We start from the raw sequence: 19,711 nt of genomic DNA on the forward strand, positions 1-19,711 counted from the left end.
AAAAAAATCTGATTTAGTGGTTGGTCTTTATGATAGCATTTATGCCCTACCACTTATTCTTTCCCTTTTGCTATATATTTGATCAAGCTAACAAAGCCTGATGTTCTATATATACTTAGGCTGGGCACAGTGTCTCATTCTTGTAATCCCAACAACTTGAGGAGGTAGAGACCAAGTAGATGATTTTTTGAGGCCAGTTAATGTAAAATGTTAGCAAGAATCCATCTTAACAAGCAAGGTAAACTAAGAGGTATAGGTAGAAGAATTATGATCCAATGTCCAGGGGAAAATAAATGTGTAAGACCCTCTCTGAAAAAGAACTAAAACCCCCAAGCAACTGAGTGCATGGCTAAGTGCTGAGTTTTTGCCTTAAAAAAAAAACAGAGACCTGGAATTTCAACCTCAGGACCACTAAATAATGATATAATGACAATAATAATAATAATAACAATGACAATAATAATAATAAATAGAAAAATACTCAGTCTTGCCAGGAGCTGGTGGCTCATGTCTGTAATCCTAACTACTCAGGAGGCTGAGATCTGAGAGTTGATGTTTGAAGTCAGCCTGGGCAGGAAAGTCCATAAAACTCTTATCTCCAATTAACCATGAGGAAACTGGAAGTGATACTGGGGCTCAAAGTGGCAGAGCTCTAGCTTTGAGAGCAAAAGCTCAGGGAGAGTGCCCGGGCCCTGAGTTCAAGCTGACCAAAACAAAACACCCTCAAACTCAGTCTCTTCATGAAAGAGCTTATGTGCAATTACATTTATTTGCTCCTTAATTTTTGGAGGAAGTTGTCTATAAAACCTACAGTTTTAAAGCATATAGTTTTATATGTTCTTTTATGGAAATTTTCTTGAAGGGGTCTTGGTATATACTGAAGGCTGGCCCACAATCTGAAATCCTCCTATCCAACGCCCTCCTCCGGTGCAAGAATTACAGGTGTGTCACAACACTCTGCGTTCTCAGCATTGTTATTTGTTAGTTTTATGATTTTAAAGTGATTCAGGTGTCAATTTTTTTTGACAAGAGGCCATGGAAATAAGGCTGTCTTTCCTGGGTTAGAATGTGGGTTGGGGCTGGGCTGGCAGGGCAGAGTAGTGGAACTGGAGTGCAGGGATGAGTGCCCCAAGAAGTGGAAGTCTTTGCAGATTGTCAGAGGAGCAATGAACCACACTTAGGTGTAATTTACATCCCATCATATCTGTGCTGGGCAAAACATTCCCTCATTTTTTTTTTTGCCGTTTCTTAGAATGCATAATCAAACTGGCCTAGCTTAAAAATTAATTATTTTCTCCCAAAGTAAAATCTTTTGCTGAATCCCTTTCGTGAAATGCTCATTTCTATGATTGTATCTTTAATGGAGGATATCCAGTTATTTTATTTTCTATTCTCTTTATTAATATTGTGCATTTAGCAACTCATCATAGGCATCTTACCTTTTAGTTCTTTAAATATGCTCAGCAAACCCAGTATCTGGGCTTCTTCAGAGACAGTTTCTGGTAATTTCTTTCCCCATGTGCAGATGGCAATTTCTTGTTTAATTACACATATTGTAACATTTTCTTTTGAAAACGATGCACTTAAATATTGACTAATAAATGTTAAAATTTTATAGCTAAGCAGATTAACATAGTTAAACTGTAACATTTCTTCTATTATGTGCATCACACAGTATAAATATAATATAAACTCTTTTTTGTATTTAGCTGCTTTATTTCAATATAAATGTTTTGTGCTCTAAAATATATGTTTAGTCTTTCTTAAGATACTTAGTTTAAAATGTAGCAGCCTCTCAAAATTTAAAGCAATATTTTTTAAAAATGAAGATTTGTGATGCCCGAGGTAGACTTCAAAGACTTTGAGTGTGGTGAAGTTTACAGAGTTATAGGAGGCCATGTCTGAACGTTCTACTATAACATAGCAGATGCAAGAATCACCAGATTTAAAAATTTTAATGCATAACTCCTATAATCTAAGTTGTCAGAGTGAAATCCCGTTACACAAGAATCAAGAATCATGGGCTGCCAGTGCAGCCCATGTTAATAGGAACATTAAATGGAAAATGGTGTTGCAATGTGAAATCGTTTATCATATTCCACCACCTCTTACAACGAGATGATAATCTATTAAGTAAAATTAATTACACAGTTATTGTCTAGTTATCTCAATAAAAATATCAGCCTGCTTGATATAATTGTGTCTTCACAAAGAAGACCTCAAGCGGTGTGAGGGAAGGACTTCAGAAACTTTCTGTGGGGTTGATAGTAAGGGGCCCAGTGTAGCCTTCTGGGCTCAACATATTGTCCTAGGCATTTTATCCTTTTCCCAAAATGATGCACACTTTCAAGTATTAATATCTCTTTGTAAAAGTAACACATTCCAGGACACAAATCACAGAAAAGAGTTCTATCATTTAAATTTACATGTTAGAAGTGAACAGATAGCTGGGCCCTGTGTCTCATATCTATAAGCCTAGCTCCTTGGGACGTGGAGATGATGAGGCTCATGGTTCAAGGACAGCCCAGGCAAAAAAAAAGTTGCAAGACTCCATCTCAACCAATAAAAAGCCAAGCATACTGTTAGGTGCTTACCATCCCTGCAAAAGAAAGACATTAAAGGGAAGATTACAGTCTAGCCCGTCTGGGCATAAATACAAAGAACCTAGTTAGAAGATATTTAGAGCAAAAGGGACTGAGGATGTGTGTTGGGTGGTAGAACACGTGCCTCGCAAGTTCAGGGTCCTGGAGTTCAAATCCAAATGCTGCTAAAAAAAAGTAAAAAGAAAAAGTTATCATACGTTTAATAATTCAGAATTAATATAAAGAATTCACTACATATAAGTAATATTACCAGGGGAATGATCCAGATTGAAAATATTCATCACAAGTCATCTGAAAAGTTTTCAAGTAAATGAAACTTTTAAGTGCCATTTAAATGAAAAGAGGCATTAAACTGATCTTTACCTTTAATAATCGATTAATGAACTGTTGATATTCACTGCTATTACATGGCATTATTACTCCATAGCATTGTTAATAACATAGCTATTAGTGCTGGTTTTTTTTTTTTTTCAGCTGGATTATCTCAGACCCTTAACTATTTGAAGATCTGAGTTTTCTTCTAGTTTCCAGTGTCTATAGTCTATACTTCGTTAGCTGTTCTAGCAAAGTTAGTGTTTTCCCCTCTGGCCTTACAAGTACTTGAAAAAAGTTTAATAAGCCATCCTTGATTTGAAGTATTACCAAGGAAAGAGTTACATTGTAGTTATACCTGATATATAGTCTTTGCTTGGCAAAAATGTACTCCACTGTTACCTGTAAATACATTCAATATGGATAATATAGGGATATAAAGATAAAACACTTCCTTTTCTTATGAGAAAGGTCTCAAATTTAGACAAAAGGATTGAAAACCCAGTTTTACTCTGACATTTCAGGAAATGTCAGAGTTAAACTGGGTTTTCAATCCTTTATAGGGAAGAAACTGGGTTTTCAATTTTATATAGAGAAGAAACCTTTTCTGCTCTGCCATTTTTAGGGTTTGGAGGAATTGAGTGCTGAATTGAACTTACTTTTACAGAAATTTGCATGCAGAGGTTTTGTCAGAAGGTGTTACCTCACCCTAGTCTGCTAGAGTAATCTGAAGATTCGAACCAAGTGCGACAATTCCTAATGACATACACAAAAAAGCAAAGACTATATGTCTTCAGACCTCCTTTGGTAACTCTGTTACCAAAGAAAAAGCAAACTCTCAGGTTCACTTGAGATAAAGCCTGTACCTCAATTTACAAGTGAGTAGACAAACCATTTCAAGAAGAAAGTTGAAATTATTGAAAAATTCACATGTGATTCAATTTTATAATATGTGCAATACAAAAGTCTTTACCCTTAAAACATTGGCTAGTGTTTCTCAACATATCATTGATAAAATACAGGTGTCTGTTTTTATTTAATGGTACAATGTCTTGGTTAAGTGTTTTAAAATCTATCCTATTGAAATCTAACTTATGTAACAATCACAAGTATAGTAAGGATATAGTAAGGAATAACATTGGAACTGGCTCTTAAAGATTATTTATTTACATGTTGATCATTTGGAAAATAACCAACTAAAGATGCAAAAGTATTTTTCTTTGGCATGATATCAAGCCATTAAATACTGCAGCAACTGGAGATCTGAGATTTCTTCCCATCTTTCCAGATGTGTTTTTGCTGTTTGTTTGTTGGTGCTGTGTTGGTTCCTTTAATGGCTTCCTTGAAGTCATTTTGCAATAATGATGTTCTTGGTTGTATGTGGCCTCTGTATGTATCTGTATGATTAACTTATTGATCATCTTATATGTGGACAGAAAGGCCTTTGAATGTTTTGAAATTATTAATGTTCCAGACTCTGCTGGGAACATAGAGAAAAAATAATTGCTGATTATTTAATGGTTATGAAAGAGAATATCTATCATTTATAAAAGGTTGATACTGGGAAAAATAATACAATATGGTGTCTAATGCCTCACGTATGCTTCTGTGTGAAGAGAATATCCAATTATAAATTGCCGCACTGTCAGGAAAGTCCAAAGCCATGCATTCCTTCTAGGTACTAATCGTGTATTTAGTCTTCTAAGTAATAACGTATTTAATCAACCAGGAGTCATTTTTTTCTATAACCAATATAATATTATATTTTCACCAAGTTTCTAAGGGATCAAATTCAGAAAGTTAGCACAGGGTCAAATTCATCCATAGAACAGAAGAAATACTTACTTTAATCCTTTACTCAGAAGTGTGTAGATATGATGTATTTATAATGTTATGAAAATGTAGAATACATTGCAAAAATTAAGTATAAAATTGATATGAAAACATACAGAATGGTGATTAATTCCAATTGGAGGGAAGGGAGAATGATCTCTATGAGGTATGATCAGAATAATTTCCATAGGAAGAAAAAAGAGAATCTTCAGAGGAAGGTATATTTCAGGCTGAGGAAAATACCTGATTGCCTGTTACAGATAAATGAGAAACATTTTTACTAGCAGAAATATATTGTACACAAGGGTTTCATGTGATACTTCCATATATGCATATAATATACTTTGATCAAGTTTACCCTTTTGCTTTTTCTTAACTTTTTATCCTCCTCCTTTCAATAGGGTTTAGTAAGCTTCATTATGCTATGGCTCACACACACACACACACACACACACACACATATGTATATATATCAACTTCGGTCATGTTCATATCATATTAACCCTTACCATCCTCTTTTCCCTTCTCCCTCCCGCTGACTTCCTCCCAATACCCTTTTGTAATCACGCCTTGTTGTTGCTGTTATTATTGTTATTATTATTATTACTATTTTAGGTCTGATTCCACTTAGACAAAACTATCCAGTATTTCTCTTTGTGAATTTGGTTTATCTCCCTTATCATGGTGATCTCCTGTCCATCCATGAGTTTGAAAGCTATATGCCCTCTTAAAATCTACTTGAGCATTCCTATGGGAATGGAAACAGAAACAAAGAAAGGTTAGTCGTGGGTCATTTGAGGTCTCTAATCAATGTATTGTTACTATATCTCTTGGCTCAATCTTTTCTTTTTTATATATAATAATAATAATAATTATTATTATTAATTGTCAGTCCTGGGTTTGAACTCAGGGCCTGTGTACCGACCCTGAGCTTCTTTTGAGCTCAAGGCTACTTACTCTACCACTTGAGCCACAGCGCCACTTCTGGCTTTTTCTATATATATAGTACTGAGGATTTGAACCCAGGGCTTCATACATGCTAGGCAAGCACTCTACCACCAAGCCACATTCCCAGTCCTTATTGTTATTATTAAGGTGTTGAACAGAGGGTTACTGTTTCATAAGTCAGATAATGAGTGTCTCTCTGTTTGGACAATGTCACCCCTTCCTTCCTTTTCCCCAGTGTTTCCCGCGCCTGCCCTTGCATAGTTCATTTACCACTTAGTATTCACTGAATACCATACCTGAATGTGTTCATTTTCCTCCCTCTATTTCTGCACTCCCTGTTGACCCTTCTCAAAAGAGAAAAAAGAACAAACAAAAAAGCAAAAACAAACACTGCCACCACCACCACCAAAAAGAATAAAAGCTCATGTTTTCATTTCCTGGAATTTGTTTCAATAAATAGCACATTGAATATTCACAGGTGTTATGTCTTTGGATTCCTCCCCCAGAGAATATTCCATTAGTCTTACTGCTGGTGTATGACTCTTACAGTCCTGTATCATTTATCATGTCCTTTAGATCTAGCTTCTGTACAAGTGGGGAATTTTACACCTTTTGTCTCTCTGAGCTTGGCTTACCTCACTTAACATGATTTGTTCTAGGTCAATTCATTTCCCTGCAAATGACATAATATTATTTATAATGGGTGAGTAAAATTCCATTGGGTGTATGTACCACTTTTTTTGTTGTGAAAATACTGTACAGAGAGGTTACAATTACAAGGGCAAGATAATGAGTACATTTCTTATCAAGCATTGTAGCCTCCTCCTTTGTTTCCCCTTCCCATCCCCACTTTTTAAATCCACTCATCTGTTGTAGGTTGTAGGGCATCTGAGCTGTTTCCTGAACTTGGCTATTAAGAAAGGTGCAGCAATAAACATGGAGGTACCAGTGTCATTACAGTATCCTGCCTTACAATGTTTTGGGTAGATACCTAAGAGTGGTATGGCTGGTTCATGGGGAAGATCTGAAGCTATTTTTTAAGGAATCTCCAAACCACCATCCAGAGTGGTCATGCTAGATTACATTCACACCAACAGTGCATTAGGTTTCCTTTTTCTCCACCTCCCACTCGGGGCTTATTCTTACACATTCAAATTCCAGTGTTACATATTGTGAGCTGTAAAGTGAATCCAAAAATAGATAATTCTTTTTTTTTATGAAGTAACTTTGTCCAACTTGTAGTGATATTAAGAAAGAAATTATGTGTCAGTCTTCTAGCTGAATTAGGGTCCACTTCTCTTCTGAATGGTTTGTACCCACATAAGCTATACAGAATCATTTCAGACCTTTTTTAATAGCAAATATCCATTGGAATTGTGTCATAATCTCTCTCTCTCTCTGTTTCAAACAATGAGATGTACAGGACAATATGTTGAAAATGAGCTTTACAACTTCGGAGGGGAGGAAGGAGTTGGGGAAGTGGGGAGGGAAGGGATGATAGGGGAAAAATGAAGGAGGGGGTAACAATGCTCTACAGGAAATGTGCTCATTACCTTACTCATGTAACTATAACCCCTCTGTACAGTATCTTTACAATAAAATATATATATATTAAAAAAAGAAGGGTAATTTTTTCTCAGATTTTTTTTCTTCCACCCTTTAATGGAAGTTTCCAATTGCACAAAAGAACATAAATGGCTTTTAGGAATCTGAAAGCATAAAATTAAATTTAATTATTTTGTCCCTTTATATTTTCAAAGCCATTTGCACCAGTGAACAATATTCTAAGAAATAAATGCTTGTTGTGTGGATGATGCGGAGTTGGACAACTGTCGGTCATGTCAGCATCTGACTCCACTGTGTTCATGGCTAGGCCTCTGCAGTCACTCCCTCAACATCTTAGGCAGTGGGAAAATGTGCTGTTGCTACTAGACAGGCTGTCTATTGATGACTAGTGACTAGAACACCATTATTTAGAAGCTACTGAAGACTAGTACACTTTACTACTTTGAATTGGACCTGCTTAGTGAAGATAAAATTCAGGAGATTTTTTTGAAGTCAAGAAGCATAGCAGTCATCTTTACTCAATATTTACAAACATGAGAAATACAAGAGCACACATTAGAGAGCTAAACTGTGTCCTGAAGTCCTTACCTTGGTATCTGATTGCAATATGTAGCAATATGTTGCATATTGCCAATCTTACAGTATGCCTGGCCCTCTGGGTCATCATTTTCCTTCCTTCCAGCTCACTGACTGTTCACTGTATTTTTGCTGGGCCTCCCTTCTCCTTTTATGTCCTTGCATTCTTAATGTTGTATTACCTAATATCATCCCTGCATTTCTTTTCAATAAAGACCAGGTAATAACATCCAGTTCACTGAGTTCCCATATAATTCACGTGATGATAGTGCCCAAGTTCCATATTCAGTTGGATTCTCACTGAGCTATTATAAAATCAGTTGTTCATGAAAATCTCTACTTGTGTGTCAGATAGTTACGTTTAAATGAGTTACAATTAAATCCATTCCAACTGATTTCTTGTTTTCCATTTAATTCTGCTTAACTACATCAGTGGTAGCTGTAGCCTGCCTATTGCATTAGACAAGATGTAGAATTATCTTGATGGCCCTCTTTTTTTATTTGGTGCCAGTTCTGGGGCTTGAGCTCAGTGCTTGAATACTGTCTCTGAGCTTTTTTGCTCAAGGACAGTGCCCTGCTGCTTGACTCACAGCTTCACTTCCAGCTTTTTGATGGCTTTTGGAGAAAAGAATCTTCTTGGGCTGGCTTGGAATTGTGGTCCTTGTATCAAGCCTCCTAAGTAGCTAGAACTACAGATGTGAGCCACCAGTTGCTAACTGATGTTCGCCCTTTCCCCCACATTTAGTCCATTGGTAAGTCCAGATGGCTGTGTTCTGAAGACACTAAGAATTTTACCTCTTTCATCAACCATCACGGCTACCATCTAACTCAATCTACTACCCTCTCCTCTAGGATTTTTACCATAGCTTCCCTAGTTAGTCTGTTTCAATGTTTTCTCATATTTACATTATATCCTACTTTTACAGTAGAGAAATCTATTCAGATATATTAGATCCTGTCAACTGCTGGTTCAAACATTCAATGACGTCTAATTCCATCCTTAAATCCTTCAGAGGCTAGCAGTGTTTCCTAGGACCTGGCTGGCCCCTGTTGTTTCGGTACCATCTCTCTCTAACTTCTCCTTTGCTCACTTTGGTCCAATCACACTCTTCTCCTTTGGTGTGTCTACAACAGTCACCACACAGACGTTTCTTACATCTATTTCACTTGCTCTTGGATCTGCCCAGAAAGCTCTTTTTTTCCCTCCTGTATCTACATACCTTGCTACTTTGTTTCAAGTCTCTCATCTGCTAACTTACCAGGGGCTTTCATGTTTTTTTTTTTTAATTTTATTTTATTTGTGAACATACTGGCTTTCATGTTTAAATAACTCAACTTTTCTCTTTATTCGCACTTTTCCCTTGCCACTCCCAGTACCAATTTTTCTTCATAGAATCAGCTAGCTACTAAATACTCAGATGTTTATTGTCTCTGGTTCAACTCCTGAATAGGAATTAAAGCAATCAGCTCAAACAGTATAAGTTTCAGCACACAAACAGCCAATTCTGCTCTTGTTTGGACTTCAGAGAGAAAATAGCTGCCATCTTCTGCACTGCTGTCTTGGTTCCACAAAAGAGTAACTTGCCATTCCTTTCATAGGAAAAAAGACAGAAATGAAGGGCAAATAGGAATAAAATACTGTGTCCAGGAAGTTTGGAATATGGTGTACCTAATGAACATCCTTAAAACTGACCAAAGTTTGGAAGGTCATTTGATTATTCAGTAAGAACCATATTTATTTCTATTAGGAACACCTCCGTATTCTTCTATTTCTGCCTTTGAGTAGGGAAAGACTATACATATACTTTAATAAACGTATGTATTCAATGTATGTATGTGCAGCATGTATACATGTATGTGAGTATATATCCATGTGTGTGTTGGAATGCATATTTTATTCTCAGGAAATGCATTCTTTTTTTTTTTTGTCGATCGTGGGGCCTGAACTCTGGGCCTGGGTGCTGTCTCTCAGCTCTCCAGCTCAAGGCTAGCACTCTACTACTTGAGCCACCGTGCCACTTCTGGCTTTTTCTGCTTATGTGGTACTGAGGAATTGAACCCAGGGCCTCATGCCTGCAAGGCAAGCACTCTACCACTGAACCACCTTCCCAGCCAGGAAATACATTCTTTATGATGGAAATTTCTGTATGCCTGTGGAGGGAGGCATTGTTGAAAATATACACTGTTATCTTGTATACTGGCAAGACACTTATGAAGACTCCCAGAGACTATCTCCAGACACCAGTGGCCTGATAAGCACATGTGATCTAAAATTCATTTCTTTGCTGAACAATGACACGATTTGAGAAATTACCAATTTATTAACTACTGAAACATTTTTAGATTTTTTTTGCTTGATCATTAGATTTCTGGCTTTTGAAGAATCCATGTGTATGGCAAAGCTAGTGTTAAATTTCAGAAGACTGGAACGGTGGCTGTCTTTTTGCCTGATACCTTCAATTAGAAATTGTCCTTCACTTCTATTTTTATCCATGTAAGTCACTTCATACATTGAGGCTATTTGTCTAGTCCTTCTATGTGAGAAAATATTGTCGTTTAGTGAATAGTGAGTTGACCCATGAATTGGTCTACTCAATCAGGACAGATGATTAAGTGGCTGATAAAGAAATATTGTCTGGCTAGACAACTTTTTCAATTGGACTTTCTAATGACTATTCCGCTCTGGGGCCTTTGAATAAGTTATGTTCAATTTCTAGGGAAAAGGTAACTGCAATAGGAGTTGATAGATAAACTCCTTCTAGGAAACAAGAGACATGTCCAAAGAGAAGTAATGCATGGTAAGTTTTGTGTTTTTCTTTTCTCTTTTCTTTAGATATAATCTACATGTATCAAGACCCACAAAACTAAGATACCAATCACCTTCTCAGGACACTAGATATTCACTTCATTCTTTGAAATATTCGTTATGCATTCTACAAACACTTTTCACCGATGAGCATTAGTCTGTCATAATTTTGAAAATTGCATGAACTGTGAAAGGTGAAAAAGAGATTGGGCATGGCAGGGGTATCAGCATGGACACAATTCAAGTGGAGTAACATATGCAGGAAAACTATTTCCAAAGATTAAGAAAGACATAGTTATTTGCTGGAATGGTGTCATCACATCCAGGCTGGGTTTAGTATCTGGAAAAGAACCTCTTCAAATACTGCAGAAAAATATAGATGAGCCAACACAGAGGAGAAAGCCGTCCAACTCTTTTTCCTTAGTAGAGGTCTAGTAAGGAGTCCCTGAGGGGTGTTGAGCTTCACGCCTTCATCTGCAGTTCTCTGGAGACAGGAACTGATTTCAAAACTGTCATAGACTATGTGCTGAACTTCAGCTAATGCAAAGTGCGAGCTGTTCCAAGATTGCTTTTGGGAACCAAAGATAAAAATTAAGGGAAGATAATCTAAAGTGGAGAGGATAAAGGAAGTTACAGATTCCAAAGAAGTTGATCTGATCAAGTAATGTGAGGACAAAGAAGAATTGTTGAAGATTTATTTCCCCCACAAAAATGGGCTATAATTGGGAAATGTGACAATGAGCATGTTCACCTTGTTTTGACTGATCTGCTAGCAATTTTTCTTTGTTTAAGACTGTTGCTGTCATTGTCTAAAATATTTAACAGCATTCACAACTAAAGCATTCATCCAATTAAGTATTTTGTTAGACCAAGTGACTATTTTTCCTCTCAAAACAGGAACAAAATAATTATTAGCCTAAAATTAACCAATTAGTCCTTTATGTAGAAAATGTCAAACTACAACAGCATCTATCCAATTATCTCTCTTCATAGCAAGTCAGTTAAAATGTGCATCAGTTTTGGAGAATAAAACCAGACAATGGTAAAATATGATGTTCAAAGTAAGTGTTAGAGAAATGGAAAGATCCTCTTCAAATAGCATTGTTAGATGCTAAATGACATTGAACTCCATAAGTTCCATCACTCTTCTGTATGTAATAGCAGATATTTCCAGGTGGGTGAAATCCCAGCTTTGGGCAGTAGGGAATGGCTGCTGCCTCACATCAGTGTTTTGCTGTTTAGTTTTCAGTAAAATACTTTGGTCCAAGTAGTTAATGGTTTAGTTTTCTTTCTTCATTTTATTTGAACTGCTTTGTAAATTGTAAGTTTTTTTTTGCTGGTATTAGACTACATAAAGCATTAGCTGTGTGCAGAGAAAGAAAACTGCTACTACCCAAAGAAAGGGTAGTAAGTAACTGTTGTATGTAAAGGAACAATCTATTTATAGAGATTTGTTGGCAAAGAAAGTACTTGTTCTGATTGTGGAACAAACCTTGAAGGAAATGGTTGTTTTTAAGAAGTATACTTTGCTTCTGATGTGGATACAAGAATATCTCAGCTTGGAGAGAAATAGAGCACATGTGAGTTTTTAGTTGTTTGTTTCAGATACGCTACTCATTGATAACTGTTTTAGATTCACTGCAAATTTGAGTGGAAAATACAGAGTTCTCACATAGCCTTTACACTACAAACTTAGAGCCTTTCTTCTACAGTCATCCCTTGCCACAGTGGTATATTTGTTGCAATCAGTAAACCTACATTCAGATGGAGGGGAGGTGGAAGATATAGACATCCAGTGATTTCCTGAATCTCCAGGAATCTGAAATCAAGCAACAGATACATGGTTATAAAGATAGGAAAGGAAGGGCAACAGAAAACATTGTTTATAGTTCCATGCACTAGACTCCTTCCCCCAACACACAGACAAAACAAGAGACCACCTCAAGAATCAATGTCAGTGTAGGCAACTGATTAAGACTCGCTCTCAGATTCATAGATGAATATTGACTCGGGTGGGAAATGTAATCCAGAAGCCGTGCTATGGAGGGAAGCTGAGGGCAGACACATTGGCAGAGCTGAAAAGCCTGAATGCAGGTCAGAGGAGAGACCAGACATCAGTGAACGTGCGCTGGGCTGTGAGGACAGGGAACTGTGATGCAATGCTATGCATTCTACATGGGATCCGTTCACAGCCCTGAGCCTTACCTAAGCAGTGCAGACTGCAATTATCTGGCAGCTCTGTGCACTACCTGAAGGCCAAAGAGGTTGATAGAAAGCAGTCTAGGTTCAGACATTTCCCATGCTAAGCCTGCACAGCCATAACACCTCTAGAACCAAGAGACATGCGACCATGAATTCTCTAGCTCAGCCAGTAGAAGTTTTGGAAAGCTCCTGAACAGGAAGTAAAGCCGTCAGGGAAGGTAACACAGGATTTAGACTGCAAACAGCAATTTCTGGTATTTTTTGGACTTAAGAGAAAAAATAGTGGTCCCCTTCCTGCCTCCCACACCCAAGGAAGCTGCAAAATGCAATGCTGGGAAATAATATCCGCCCTCTTCTCTACAGTAAGGAAAACATATTGACAAATGAGTTGCTTTTTTGTGTGTGTTTTGTCTTTCTCTGTGCTTATTTTATTGTATTCTCCCTCACTACTATTTCTTATACCTTTGTCTCATAATTTTCTTTACTTTCCTGTCTTGCTTCTTTTTCTTTTCTCCATTTCTCTCATGGTTTTTTATGATACAGTTATCTTTAACAACTTTTAAATTGTTGGTTTATTCTATAATTATCCTATTTCTTTTATTTTTCTAGCCTTGTTGGGAGTATAGATGATGTTTCAAAATTTCTTTTTACTATATTTAAATATCTAGGCAGCTTTTAATTGTTGTTTTTGTAATGCTCTCTGCTTTCTTTCCTGAATGATAGAAGATATTGTAACCCTAGAAGAAAATACCCACTAAAAAGTTTCCCATATGCCAGGTGCCAGTGGCTCGTGCCTATAATCCTAGCTACTCTGGAGGCTGAGACCTGAGGATTAAGGTTCAAAGTCAGATGGGCAGAAAAGTCTGTGAGACACATATCTCCATTTAACCACCAGAAAACCAGAAGTGGGGCTGTGGCTCAAGCGGTAGAATGCTTACCTTGAGCTGAAGAGCTCAGGGACAGTGCCCAGGCCCAGAGTTCAAGCCGTAAAACTGCCAAAAAAAAAAAAGTTCCCTATATAATTAAAACCATAACCAAAACCTAGTGCCAGTGACTTCTTCTATGTGAATCCTAGTTATTCAGGAAGCTGAGACTTGGAGGATTATGGTACAAAGTCATCTCAGACAGTAAAGCCTATGAAAAACTTGATGTCCAATTAATTAGCAAAAATCCAGGCTTGAGGTACTCTTGGGAACACACCTGAAAGATTCATGTTCAAGCTACATTGGAGATTCCTGCATCTCTGTTGTGGCACATTTGCCACAGCACAAATGATGAAATTAACTTAGGTACTCATCAGCAGATGAATGAAGATGATATGGCATTTACACAATGAAGTATTATCCAGCTATATAGAAGATAAAATTGTGTCATTTTTTTAAGGAGAATGGATGGAACTGGAGATCAATATGTTAAGTCAAATATGACAAATCCAGAAAAGCTAGATATCATGTGTTTTCTCTCATGTACAGAATCTAGATTTTAAAAAAGGACATGAATATAGAAATATATGACCATTTGGGATGAGGAGAGGAAGAGTGGGAGTGGGTATTGCCAAAGATAGGGTGAAGGGAGGGGTTGACTCTGATCACAACATGTTATATACATGCATAGATATGTCAAAATAAAACTCATTGTATTCTAAAACTGATATATTCTATAATGATGATCCTACATGGATACAGTATTATTATCCAGAATCCATAGATCATACAAGATTTGCTCTTGGTTTTGCTCATTTTATGGGTTTGCATGAATGTATAAGAACATGGTTTCAACACTAGAGTTGCAGGGAATACTTTCCTATGGTAAAAATTTTGTTTCCCACTTATTCATCCCTCCTAACTTTTAGCTCTTGAAACTACTTATCATTTTGTATAGCTTGAATCAAACAGTATACAGCCTTTTAGATTAAGTTTATTCATGTATATTGTATGTAAGTTTCCTCCCGTCTTTTTATGGATGGATGGCTCATTTCTTTCAAGTACTGAAGAATATTCCATTATCTGGATGTACCATAGTTTATCCATTTACCTACTGAAAGGTATCTTATTTGTTCCTAAGTTTTGGGCGTTCATGAGTAAAGTTCTTAAACATCTCTGTGCAGGTATTTGTTTTGACCTAAGTTTCCTTTCCTAAAACTTGAGTTTATAAAGTGGGAAATCATTTAATTTTATTACGATAATATCATTAAAAACAAATTGATTTTCTTTCATTTCAGTGTGTACAATACCTCCTGAAATGCAGAATATGTATTGAATCATATAATGATAATAAACTCCCAAACTTTTTGATTGTTGAGTTGATACTCTTTCATTGAAAAATGCAGAAATGACACATTGAGCATCTTTACAAACACTATCCAAGGCTTGTCATAGATAATAATAAAAATCCTTCTAAATTGGAATAAAACCAAAATACAAAGCAAAAAGCTGGCTTTCATGATTTGATAAATTTAAATAGGCAATAGCGTGTGTTATGTTTATTAACTTAGTATCTGATGGTGCTTTTAAAGTAATTTGTTAAGAAAAAAACTTTCATACTGTTAGGCCACTGCTTCCATTGATTATAATATGCATATATTTAAAGTTTTATATTTAGAAGAAATAAGAAGAAGAAAAAGAAGTGGAAACTTCCTGGATATAAAATCGAGTCTGAATTTCAGACTATGTAGAATTGCATCCTTATGCAATTGTTTTAGAACGTTTGTGAAAGTAAACGTTACACTTCATCACTATTAAGCTCCTGGTAATAGTAACAGCTTTACTATCACTTTATTGTTCTTAAAGGGAATTTAAAGCAATCTGAAATGGATTTTCTGTGTGAGTGCCAGTTGCCCAATAAATGCTTTACAGATGTTACATCTCACAAAAATTTTGAGCTCAGTAACAAGTCAGGGTTGAGTGCTGAATTTGGGGCCAAAAGGGAGAGGAAGGCAGAAGTCTGGTGATAATAAGTGTGAAGAGATTATGAAATGAACTTCAAAGTGGAAAGGGTTTACAAGGCCCAGGACATTTTCCATGAAGAAGCCTGCATTGTTCAGAGCTCTGATTGCATGTAAGGCTGGTGCTTCCTTTTAAAGGCATGAGGTTGGGGCTGATTAATTGCATCCTATGCAACTTTAATCTTTAAAACAGCAGACCATCTTAATTGTCTTTACATCTTCAATATGTAGTGCTCATCACTCAATCATTCAGTCCTGAGTGACATTCTCCTCTCTCCACATCAAAAAATATCCTAATTAAGACGTGGGCTATTAGACCTCTTTTTAAAAAAAATATAAGATTTTTATTGTGAAAATACTGTACAGAGGGGTTACAGTTACATGAGCAAGGTAATGAGTACATTTCTTATCCTGAATTGTTGCCTTCTCCTTTGTTTTTCCCCTACCATCCCTTCCTTCCTTATTAGGACTTTTATTTTTATGTTCTTCCCATAGATGATTTTATGTACTTTTAGTTTTACCTAGTAATTCAAAGCAAATGGCTTTAAAATCCATCTTCCTGTCTTACTAGTCCTTTCCTTCAGAGGTCATCTTCTGCTTTATATCCTTAAGAGGCAAAGTTGTTCCCAAGGGTATATCTCCATGAACCTTCTCTGATTTTGAACTCTGCTAACATGTTGTTCTGATGTTATCATTGTCACATATTTTTGGTCAGATATTTGTTGGATGCTATGGTATAGGGTTATATTTCTCTCCATAGTATACAGCTCTAGTTCACATTTCTAAAAATATTGGTTAAATTAATATAGAAGTAAGCCATCTGAGATACTTTCATTCCTGCATCTGGCATTCCATTGTTCAAACAGAAATGAAATTATAATTTAAAGTCCAATGTATTTCTATCTATTTGAAAGACAAAGAGATATGATTGTTGGACTATAGCTTTGAACAAGTTTCTTAATGTTTCTTTTCAAAACTAGACATTTCCATTACAATGTACTAAAACTAGTCTGATATGCAAAGTAGGATGGAAAGCTAAAGGCCATAAGGGAATCAGACTTAGCAAAATTCAGTAAAAAGTAGAGAAAAGAGTCTTAAGTATAATCATCACTCTTGCAAATAATCAAATACTTAATTTTGAAAGAAAGAAAATGTATGTCGGTTTGGGGCTTTTGTAGGCATGTATATCAAAAGCTGATATTTTAGGCAGTCTTATTACGTTAGTGACTTGATAAATTTCCTCTACATAAAATTCTATTGAACTTGTAATCTTTTTAATAGAGTCTGTGCATTGTCTGTTGTATTTTCATTTTCCTCGCTTAATTTATTCATTTCTCTCTATATAATAGAACTTATTGAACTTCCTGTTGATTGTGCAGTGTGTTGGGCATAAAATCTGTGAATTAACTATAACATTAGGAGTAATTAGGTACATGCATTAATATTAGGTGGACGTGATGAACTTGAGTTCTTATCTGTTTTTCATACACACACATATATATGGAAAAGAATATATATTCATATATATATTCATATGTATATATCTCTCTTATATATGTTCATATGTATATATCTCTCTTATAGATATATACATATACAAACTCACAGAGGTAGAAAATACATTAGTTGTTAAATCCCTTATAGAATTCAATAATAAAGGTTCCTTTACCTAAAATAAGGAGGAGGGAACAGAAGTAGATCCAGGCACACATGTACGTGCATACATGAATATACCAAGAGGGAAGTGGAGGGGAGGGAAAGAGGGAGAATGAGAGAGAGAATATTTTTGTTTTTTCTTTGGTAGCTTCTGTGCATTTGAAGGTCCTTGTGCTCTAGAGAGTCATGCTTCTGTCAGGGAACACACATATACGGTTCCTGTGATTGGAAACTCTGGTTCCCTTACTCCTCTGGTACTTATGGGACCTTTCCTGCCACTGAATCAAGAGGCAGAGAATAACATCACTGTATTTTCAGGGAATGCTGACTATGATTGTCAGAGAGAAATTGAATTGCATCTCCATGCTAAGACTATGTCTGAGGTCCAAGGAACTGACTGTCTTTTACGCTGCCTTCCCCCATAGTGCTAGCTAATAAAACCCGGTGGCCACCCTATCAGGACAAGGACACTGACTGTTCCCATGGGGATGAAGTTTGTGGTGTAGAAGAAAACAAGTCATAACCGACAAACTTCATTTTTATGAACCTAGTACAGACATTAACTACTGAAGCTGTAACACTGTATGGCACTGAATTATTTATCTGTACACTTTTCTTTGTGATGTTGATATGAAGAACCACAGTATGGGCTAGCATCCAAGGCCTGAGAAGAGAGTTGGTCACAGATGGCATTGCTCTATGATACCGTTGTTAGTGGGAAGTCAAATATTTCCTGTGTTGGGGAACCTTTCACGTAGGCAAAGGGCAAGAAGGAAAAGTACCGGGAAAGGGAGTTGATTATGATATGTAATTTCATTCTTCGTTTCTACGACTACTTTCTAATTTTTTCTGCTCCAGGAAAATGACTTGTCCCATTTCAGTGTATGGCCTTCTTTGCCCTTCCCCTTCTCATTGAGAGAGTGTACATTAGTAAAAGGAAGAAAGTGGTCTGAATAGCTGTCTCTGAGCTGATGTTGCCTTGCTCCCTGTATGCCCTTTGACTAGATTGTAACGTGTTGCTGATAGTAGATGCCTCCGTAAGATTCTTTATAGCCTGGTCAGGAGCAATTGGCTGTACTCTGGGTTAAACCACTAACACTCTGTGTTGTTGTGGACCCTGCACACATTTGTGAATCCATTTCAAATAATCCTAACTTGGATGCATCATCTCCTTCTTGGGCCTTCTACTGTCATAATCCCTTTCTATCATTCTTATCAGCTAAAAGAACCTAGGGCATTGGTAGAAGTTTGTGGGAGTGAAGAGGTTACAAATCGTGGCTTGAAGTTTTTAGTAGGAGGGATTCCTTTTGGAAACTAGAAAAGAGACACGGAGGGTCTCTTTCTGTATAACAGGCCCCTATGAACTCTGTCCTATCCTCAAAATATATAGTTGTAATGCGTGATTTAGCCTGGAATCAGGGCTGGTAACACTTTGTGGGGCTTAGTGAACATATCTAGATAGAGGCAACTTTAAGATAAAATAACCACTCAAAATGACCACACAAGGGTCCTTGTTAAATAATTCTTCATTTCAAGACGACAACACAAAAGCCACAGACCTGGTAGAGGTATGAAGCCCTGTGTAGCTGCACAGACAGGTCCTAAAGCCATGCTATGGGAGGGAGACAGGGTCAGAATAGAAACTACTAAGATACAGATGAGTTTGAAGTAGTACACACATTTTGCCATAAAGCCTGAAGAGTGAAGTGGGAAACTGCACTTGTTTAAACTTTTCCTACCTTTTAGGAGTACTTGGAAGGAATAGGAAATGATAAAGTAACCTAGACATTTGTGTGTGTGGAGGGGTTGTGTTTGAATCACTGCGATAGTGATTTCAATGCTTGGATGCATAGCAGGCTCTCTGGGAAGCTTTAAGAAAATACGAGTGTCTCAGCTGCTCACCCCATCCCTTCTGACCCAATTGTTATGAGATTCTTGGGGTTGACACATTTTTAGGAGTGATGCAAAATTTGGGTTTGGGAGTTGGGGATTTAGCTCAGTGGAAGAGCACTTGCCAAGCAAGTGCAAGGCCCTGAGTTTGGTTCTCAGCTCTGGAAAAAACAATGGGGGTTTGCTTTAGACTATATCACCCTAACACAAATGTACACAAAACATAAATTATACTCACATATATAAACATTTACATTAAATGGTACAAGACAAATATGATGAACAATTTGGCATGTTAAATAATATACTCAAGTTGTACAGTTAATGTCAAAGATATACTCAGAGTATTTGTCTTCCTGTGTGGAGAAGAAAATC

This window comes from Dipodomys spectabilis, unplaced genomic scaffold, assembly GCF_019054845.1.
Source record: "Dipodomys spectabilis isolate Male_0828 unplaced genomic scaffold, ASM1905484v1 ptg000054l, whole genome shotgun sequence".
NCBI lineage: Eukaryota > Metazoa > Chordata > Mammalia > Rodentia > Heteromyidae > Dipodomys > Dipodomys spectabilis.